The sequence below is a fragment of the Tupaia chinensis genome, unplaced genomic scaffold (genome assembly GCF_000334495.1).
Source record: "Tupaia chinensis unplaced genomic scaffold, TupChi_1.0 Scaffold000275_1, whole genome shotgun sequence".
In the NCBI taxonomy this organism is placed as follows: Eukaryota; Metazoa; Chordata; class Mammalia; order Scandentia; family Tupaiidae; genus Tupaia; species Tupaia belangeri.
In genome coordinates, this window is record NW_006159757.1 from 8,274,871 (window position 1) to 8,283,033 (window position 8,163).

Here is an 8,163-nt window from a genome sequence, read left to right on the forward strand (position 1 = left end):
AAAAAAAAAAAAAAAATACCCCCCCAAAAAAAAAAAAGCATTCCCAACACTAATGACAAAAATAATAATAATAAATTAAATTTAAAAAAATAAATAAGATAAAATAAAAAGACAAAGGTGGAAAGATTGGTTTTTAGGAAGCAAGACTAAGTTATACTATATCCTTACTATAAAGAACAAAAATGCTGGGGCTCCCACATACTCAACCACGATTTGAGTACCAGACCTGGTGGCTTAAAGCTCACACTATGTTTGCAAGCATGCCCAAAATCCCTAGAGGAGAATGGAAGAGAAGGGACTGTGACATGGCCATCCCCCCTGGGGTGTGATTCTTCACTTTCAGTCTCTGTCTCTCTAGTGAGCCCATGCATCCTATAGCAAAATCTCTATTTTAAAAATACTTTTAAAAAATTGTTTTAAGTAGAGACCAGCAGATGGCTTAATGGTTAAGTCACTGGTTCAAGAGGGAGAAAGGAAGGAAAAGGGATTGAGTGCCCAGAATGATTTTCAAACCTCTGGGTCCAGTACTCGAAACACTTGGTCAGCCATGTGGGCCTGGCAGCTTTTAAACTAACACCAGGTGGGACCAGCAGTTAGCATAATGGCTATGTCGCTGGACTCCCACGTAGTCGACCGCAGTTCGAGTCCTGTACCTGGCAGCTTAAACTCATGCCGGGCAAATGTGCATGCGTGCCCAAGATCCCAAGAGGAAAATGGAGGAGAAGGGATTGCAGCGTGGCCATCACCCCTGGGGGGGGGGTGATTTCTCGCTTTCTAGCTCTCTGTCTCTCTCTGTCTTTCGGGCGAGCACACACGCCCTATAACAAAAACAAACAAACAAACAAAAAAACTAACACCAGGTGAGTGCGTGTGCATGCCTGATATCCCGAGAGGAGGAGGGAGGAGAAGGGATTGTGGTGTGGCCATCCCCCCTGGGGGGGGCGATTTCTCACTTTCTCTCTCACTGTATCTGTCCCTCTCTATCTCTTCAGCAAGCACATGCACCCTAAGACAAAAACCTCTCAAAGAGAAAAAAGGTAAGGAAAAAATAATGAAGTCTCCCAGCAAGTAGTGAATCTGTTGCACTTGTTTGCACTTTGTAGTGTCTGAGGACTGGCCCATCCAGCAGCCATACTCTCTAGTGATATTGTCGCTGTGACTGGTGGATGTACTACACTTGGTGCGTGCTCCCAGGGACTGAGGGCTGGCACACCTCACAGCCCCACGTCCAGCAAAGCTGTGCTACTGCTTCCACAAACACCCGTTGTGTAGGACACTGAAGCACTCACAGATACAGCTGACATTGCTGAGAGCTGAATAAATTACATGGAGACCATTCTATTCTGCCCTCCCCTGGAACCAAAGGCAAAACACCCTACCCAGGCCACCACTGGCTGGTGGTTAAGGTGGCTGGATCCCATATGGCTGACCATATAGGTCGAATCCCAGAACGGGTGGCTTGAAATACATGCCAGGTTCATGTGCGTATGTGCCCAAAATCACAAAAAGAGGGAGAAATGAAGGAGAAGGGATTGAGTGCCCAGGATGATTTTCAAACCTCCGGGTCCAGTACTCGAAACACCTGGTCAGCCATGTGGGATCTAGCACCATAACCTGCGGGCCCACCCTTGTGCACTTTTAATGCCATTGTTGAATGGTACAATCACTGTGGGGAACAGGATAGCATTTTTTAAAAATTAAGCATATGACCAGTTAATTCCGCTTACCATATGACCAAGTAATTCCACTTCTGTGTATGTATTCAAAAGAAATGAAAGAAAGGTCTTAGAGACTTGTACACCTGTGTGTAATGCAGTATTATTCCCAATAGCCAAAAGGAGAAAGCAACCCAAGTGTCCCATCAACAGATACAAGAATAAACAAAATATGTTATTTATACAATGAATATTATCTTTGAAAGGGAGGAAATTCTGACACATCTATGATGTGGATGAGCCTTGAGGATGCTATGCTAAGAGAAATATGCCAGTCACAAAAAGGTAAGTACAGTATGATTCCACTTATATGTGGTATCTAAAGGCATCAATTCAGACGATAGAAAGTAGAGTTGGGGCCAACAGAATGTCAGCCTTACTACACACACACACACACACACACACACACACACACACACACAGTCTCATTCAGATATTCTGGAGGAGTCTCCAGGCTCTTGTTGGCCAGGCTGTCTTTGCTGGATTCCACAGAATTCCCAGTGTGTGACTTAGCCTTTCTGCACTCCACCCATAGAAGCAGAACAGGCCCCCTGTTCCCTACTTTGTATCATATTTTGTAACATAGGGACTAAAACAAATCACATGTGCCCTTGAGTCTCCTGGAAGCTTTTATGCAACCTGCATCCTCAGCTTACACCTATAGCTTTTCTATGAGATTCTGAGATATGGCCAAGGGTCCAGACCCATGGATCAGTCTTTGTGTCACCAGGCTGTCTTCTGTATTCTTCCCTATTCTTCTCCCTCCAGCCTGACTCCTCCAAAAATGCACCTAGAGTCCTGGGTCCTGTTCTTAAGGTTCATCAAATTTGCTGGAGCAAAATCTGATTTCCAGTGGTGAACTCAGCTGAGCAGAACTACGTCTCAATGAGAGTATTAAAACACCATCTGTAGGACCAGCAGATGGCATAATGGTTAGGTCACTGGACTCTGACATAGTTGACCACGGTTCAAGTCCCAGACTCAGTGGCTTAAAACTCACACTGGGTCCATGTGCATGCATGCCAGCAAGCAAACATGCTCTATAGCAAAAATCTCTACAATAAATAAACAGCAACCATCTGTCAGCACCTCTGGACTCTAGGTTCTCCATGTGCGCATTTTGCAAATATTTAACACCGCCCCTACGGAACACCTTACAGAAAGGGTCCAGAGCTGGTGTAATGGAATGACGCTTTAAAGACCGTGTTTCAGCAGAGAGAAATTAAGACACTAGGTCAGCCTGTGGTTATGTAAGCTGGATCCCACATGACCAACTGTGGTTCGAGTCCTGGACCTGGCAGCTTGAAATATGTCCCAGGTGTGTGTGTGTGTGTGTGTGTGCATAAAATCCTGAAAGAAGGGAGAAATGAAGAAGGGATTGTGGCATGACCATTCCCCACGAGGAGTACTTTCTCTCTCTCTCTCTCTCTCTCTCTCTCTCTCTCTCTCTCTATCGTCTCTACCAAGCACATGTACCCTGTAGATTTTTCAAAAAAGAAAGGAATTAAAGCACCAAACTATATACTCATTCCGCTTGCAGCCTCCCACACATAAATTTGTGAAAACAAAGTCATAGATACTGAACTCCTGGATTCCAAGAACATTTGCGTGGGTGTGAGACCAAATAGGTGGAGGAATACGAGACACCCAGGAGAACGGGTTTCCTTCCCACTCTCACCTTGCACTGTCCTTGTAGTGAAGAAGAGAAAAGAGGGATTGTGACGTCTGCGCTAAAGCTTCGACCTTTTCACTGCTTCATGCTTTGTGGAGGAAGGGTAGGTGCCGATGTACAGTATGCCTTTGGATAAAGGTTTCCCAGAACCTAGGAGAGTAGCTGTGTTGGGAGTGCAGTAGCTCCAGGCCTGGAAGCAGGAAAAACAAGTCGGTGCCAGAACTTCAGGCGTAACTACATGAGCATCCACAGATCTGCAGGTTGCTAGCTGCTGGGCCCTGCCATCGGAAATCCTCAGCGCCTAAAAACATCAGGTGCAAAAACAGAAATGACACCCACCTTCAAGATGTGACCAAGCACAACCACCACCATTCTATCTCCCCGGGTTCCTGGATACTGGAGCTCTAAAACGGGGTACCAAGGAAGAGGGGAGTAGAATCCTAAGGGAGGCTTTTAAACTGAACTCTGGCTGAGTTCCTAATGAGCCTAGAACATTGCTAAAGTATAGAGAAAAATACATGGAGTGGACAAGATTCCACTCGGGCAACCTGGCAAACTGGAGGTTTAGAGTCAGAAATTCGACATCAGGACTAGAACAGGTTTGTCACCCTAGGTCTGCTCTGCTTGCTCTGCTTGGAATAGTCAGAAGGCACCTTTGCTCCACTAACATCTTTGGGGTTCACAGTCCTTTTCCTTCTGTTTTTCCAATAGCTCCCTTCCTTAGAGATGTCTCAAGGTTAGATATTAATTGATGACCAGCGCTAGACAGTAGTGCAATGGTAATGGTTTCCATTTCTAGCACTTCATTGAACTGTTTTTTAGAGTTTCCACCTCTTTGATCAAGTTCTCCATCATTCATGTTGTCTTTTATAGGTTTTTGCCATAGGATGAGTGCACTCACCAGAGAGAGAGACTGTGATAGGTAAAGTGAGAAATCATTCCCCCAAAGAGGGATGGTCACACTCTAGTCCCTTCTCCTCCTGGGATTTTGCACGCACACACACACACGTGCCCTGGATGATTTTCAAGCCACCAGGTCTAGGACTCAAACCACAATCAGTCATGTGGGATTCCAGCATCTTAATCACCATGCCAGCAAGTGTTCACATTTTTAAACTAGGTTCTTTAACATATTAATTATAATTAAAGTCTCTAATAGTTTCACCACATGCACCATCAGTATGTCTGGTTATTTTGACTATTTTATCTCCCCTCTGAGTTCTCTTTTAATAGGGATTGAATGTTGGACTCTATGCCTAAAAGAACAGTAGAGGGACCAACAGATAGTGTAATGGTTATGTCACTGGACTCCCACATATTCGACCATGGTTCATGTCCCGAACCCAGCTGCCTAAAATTCATGCCAGGTGCATGTGCATGCATGCCCAAGATTCTGAGAGGAGAATGGAGGAGAAGAGATTGATTGCCACATGGCCATCTCTCCTGGGGAAGGGGTTAATTTCTCACTTTCTTTCTCTCTGTCTTTTCTGTCTCTCTGGAGAGCACATGCACCCTATAGCAAAAATTTGTCTTAAAAAAAAAATAGCAGAGATTGAGGTAAATAATGTTAACATCCAGAAATGGATATGCATTTGATCGCAGCTGATTCATGTGGGCATTCATCGAATTTAGGATCTACCCAAGGCTAGCTTCATGGACATGTAGCCTGGGCTATCACACAGGGCCTCACTGATTATAAGTGCCCTGATCTGTCTGCTCCTCCATAGCTGGGAAGTTGCTGACATTTCTTCTCCATTTTACAGGCTCACAGCTTGAAGGACTTTACCTCAGATGAGATTTAGGTCTTGGAGTTTTGGTGTAGTACTAGAATTAAGTTAAGTCTTTTGGGAGTATTGGATTAGGATATTTATACTTTTTATATGAAAAACCTTGGGGGCCAGCAGTGGAATGCTATGGTTTGAGTAATGATTTGTCCCACAAAGGTTTATGTTCTTAATTGTTTCAATTATGTCCATAAAGAAAACTTGTCTGTTGGTTTTGGGGTAGTATGGAAAGAGACTATCTCAAATATCTGAACTATCTTTTAGATAAGCAACAATCTTGCCTTTCAAGTCTACATTTGTTATTGGTTATTTATGAATATTTTAGAAACAGTTTCATTTTAGAAGTGTGTTTACTTTCAATATATTATTTATTTAAAATGGCTACTTTATACTGGACATAGCCCTAACAAAAATAGCTAGCATAGACTGGGAGCTGTATCTACAAAACTGTATACTGTGTCACAGTCGTTGGCTTGTCATATGTATATTTCCATGAACTAAAGCTTCCATCTTAAAAACAACATTTTTTAAGCTTATTTACTTCTTCCATGAGTGAGTGAGAGAGAAAGAGCGAAAGAGAGCGAGAGCATTCATCACAGGGTCTTGATGCCACACTCCACCTGTAGTCTCACTTAGCTCCAAATTGTGGGCAAATGGGATCTAGAGGTCTCCAGTTACAAACCAGAATTCTCTCATAGGGGTCAGCCTCACGGTCTCATGTTTTACCACTGTGCCACTGTCAAGTTCCCAAAGATGTTTAATTTTGTTATGATCATTTTACATTTAATTTTTAGAATAGATAATACAATATGTTCCAAAAATTAAGATAAAAAAGAATAGAAAGAAAAATTATGGGGGTCAGACAGGTGGCATGATGGTTAAGGCAGCTAGATCCCACATGACTGGCTGTGGGGTTCAAGTACGGGATCCCACAGCTTGAAAACCATGCTGGAGGCATGAATGCAAATGCCCAACATTCCTAAAGGTAGAACAGAGGAGAAGGAATTGTGGGGTGGCCAGCCACCATCCACCCAGGTGATTGTTCTCTCTCTCATGTATGCACTAGCATATGCACCCTACAGCAAAAACTAAAAAGAAATAAAAAGAAAGAAGGAAAGAAAAAGTTATACAGGAAAGCATCTCCCATCTATTCATTTTCCACTTCCATAGGAAAACCCACTTAATGGTCTTCCCTTGTGTGCTTTTACAAAGTGTAATTGAATTAGCATGCAAATACAAATATAAACACACTCTTATTTTTCCATTTTAACATAAAAGACAGCCTGCTATATACAGCTTTGTGTGTTGTTTATTTTTCTGTTAAGAGTCTCCCTTGGAAATCTTTTTGTATTAGCACAATGACAGCTAATATTTTTGGATAACTGCATTGTATTCTCTTGTAATTTACTCATCATTTATCTAATCATTTGCTTATTACTGGACTTTTGAGTTATTTCCAATTTTTGCAATGATTAAGATTCTTTTTTCTTTTTTTAAAATTTTATTTTAGAGAGATTTTTTTGCAATAGGGCAGGTGCACTCACCAAAAAGAGACAGAGAGACAGAAAGCAAGAAATCACCCCTCGGGGGAATGGCCATGCCTCAGTCCCTTTCCCTCCATTCTCTTCTTGGGATTTTGGGCTTGCACGCACAAACACCTGATGTGAGTTTTAAACTACAAACACCTGATGGGAGTTTTAAGCTACCAGACCCGGGACTTGAACCACGGTTGACTATGTGTGAGTTCAGTGACGTAACCATTATGCCATCTTCTGGTCCTAATTAAGATTCTCTTTAACACTCTGTTTATGATATGGCTGGAGAAATCATTTGGGGAAAAAAAGGAGAAGTGACTCTAGTCTCAGAAAAATAAATAGAAAAGTGGTACCAGCAGATGGCATATGGCATAATGGTTATGTAGTTGGACTCCCACATAGTCAACCACAGTTGGAGTCCGGAACCCAGAGCTTAAAACTAACACCAGGCGTATGTTGGGCCGGCAAGTAGCGTGGTGGTTAAGGGTGCTGGAATCCCAAAAGGCTGACCATGGTTAGCGTCCTGGACCTGGCGGTTTGCTTTCGCACTTTCTCTCTCTCTTTCTGTCCCTCTCTGGTCAAATTTAAATAAATAAACAAACAAACAAATAAATAAAGTTAAACAAAATAATTCTCAAAAAAAAAAAATTTAATGCCAGGCACATGTGCTTGTGTGCCCAAGATCCTGAGAGGAGACCAGAAAAGGAATTGCGGTGTGGCCAAATCGCCCCTAGGGGGTGATTTCTCACTTTCTGTCTCTCTGTCTCTCTGTCTCTCTCCCTCTCTCCAGTGAGTGCATGTGTCCTATACTAAAAAAAAACTCTTTTCTTAAAAAAAGAAATAGAATAGATTTTAAGTTTATAGGTAGCCTATGTTGCAAATCAGAAATCTATAAAGTCCTGTATTAGAAGATTCTTACTTCTATAAAGTATTTCACCTTGTAGACATTTTATTCTTAATTTTTTAGGTCAAGACTCCATTTGAAAAAAGCTGAAAGATGCTACGAATCCTCTGCAGAAAAATTCACAAATACAAAAGCTTTTGTAAAATGTTCCCTGCTGTGATTGGTCATAGATGCAAAATTTTAAAATTCCTAAATGATAAGCACACAAAAGTAAGAGCAGAAGAGTACCTACTGGGGATAGGGTTGGGAGTGGGATGGGGAAATGTTGATTAAGGATATGAAATTTCAGTTAGACAGAGTCCTAAGTTAGGACATACATCGTGTAACATAGTGATTCTTGTTAGTAACAGTGTATTATATTCCTTTTCTTGTTGCCAGAGGGCACCCCCATTCACCAGAGAGAGGGAGAAAACACCCCTTAATGTGACACAGTTATGCTTCAATCCTTTTTCCTCCATTCTTCCTTCCTGTCAAAATTTTGGGCACACAAGCACACATGCCCACTGTGTTTTTTTTTTTTTTTTTTTTTTGGGAGGTTTTTGCTATAGGGGGC

At 42.2% G+C, this 8,163-nt stretch overlaps 1 long non-coding RNA gene across 1 annotated transcript in view; it reads right to left on the minus strand.

Moving 5' to 3' along the window:
• The window catches only part of LOC102467880 (uncharacterized), a 25,999-nt gene that overhangs the window by 10,288 nt on the left and 7,548 nt on the right, over nt 1–8,163 (minus strand). The window contains exon 3 of the long non-coding RNA XR_334766.3: nt 3,394–3,688. This is a non-coding gene — a long non-coding RNA (uncharacterized LOC102467880). The remainder of the gene's footprint in view (nt 1–3,393; nt 3,689–8,163) is intronic.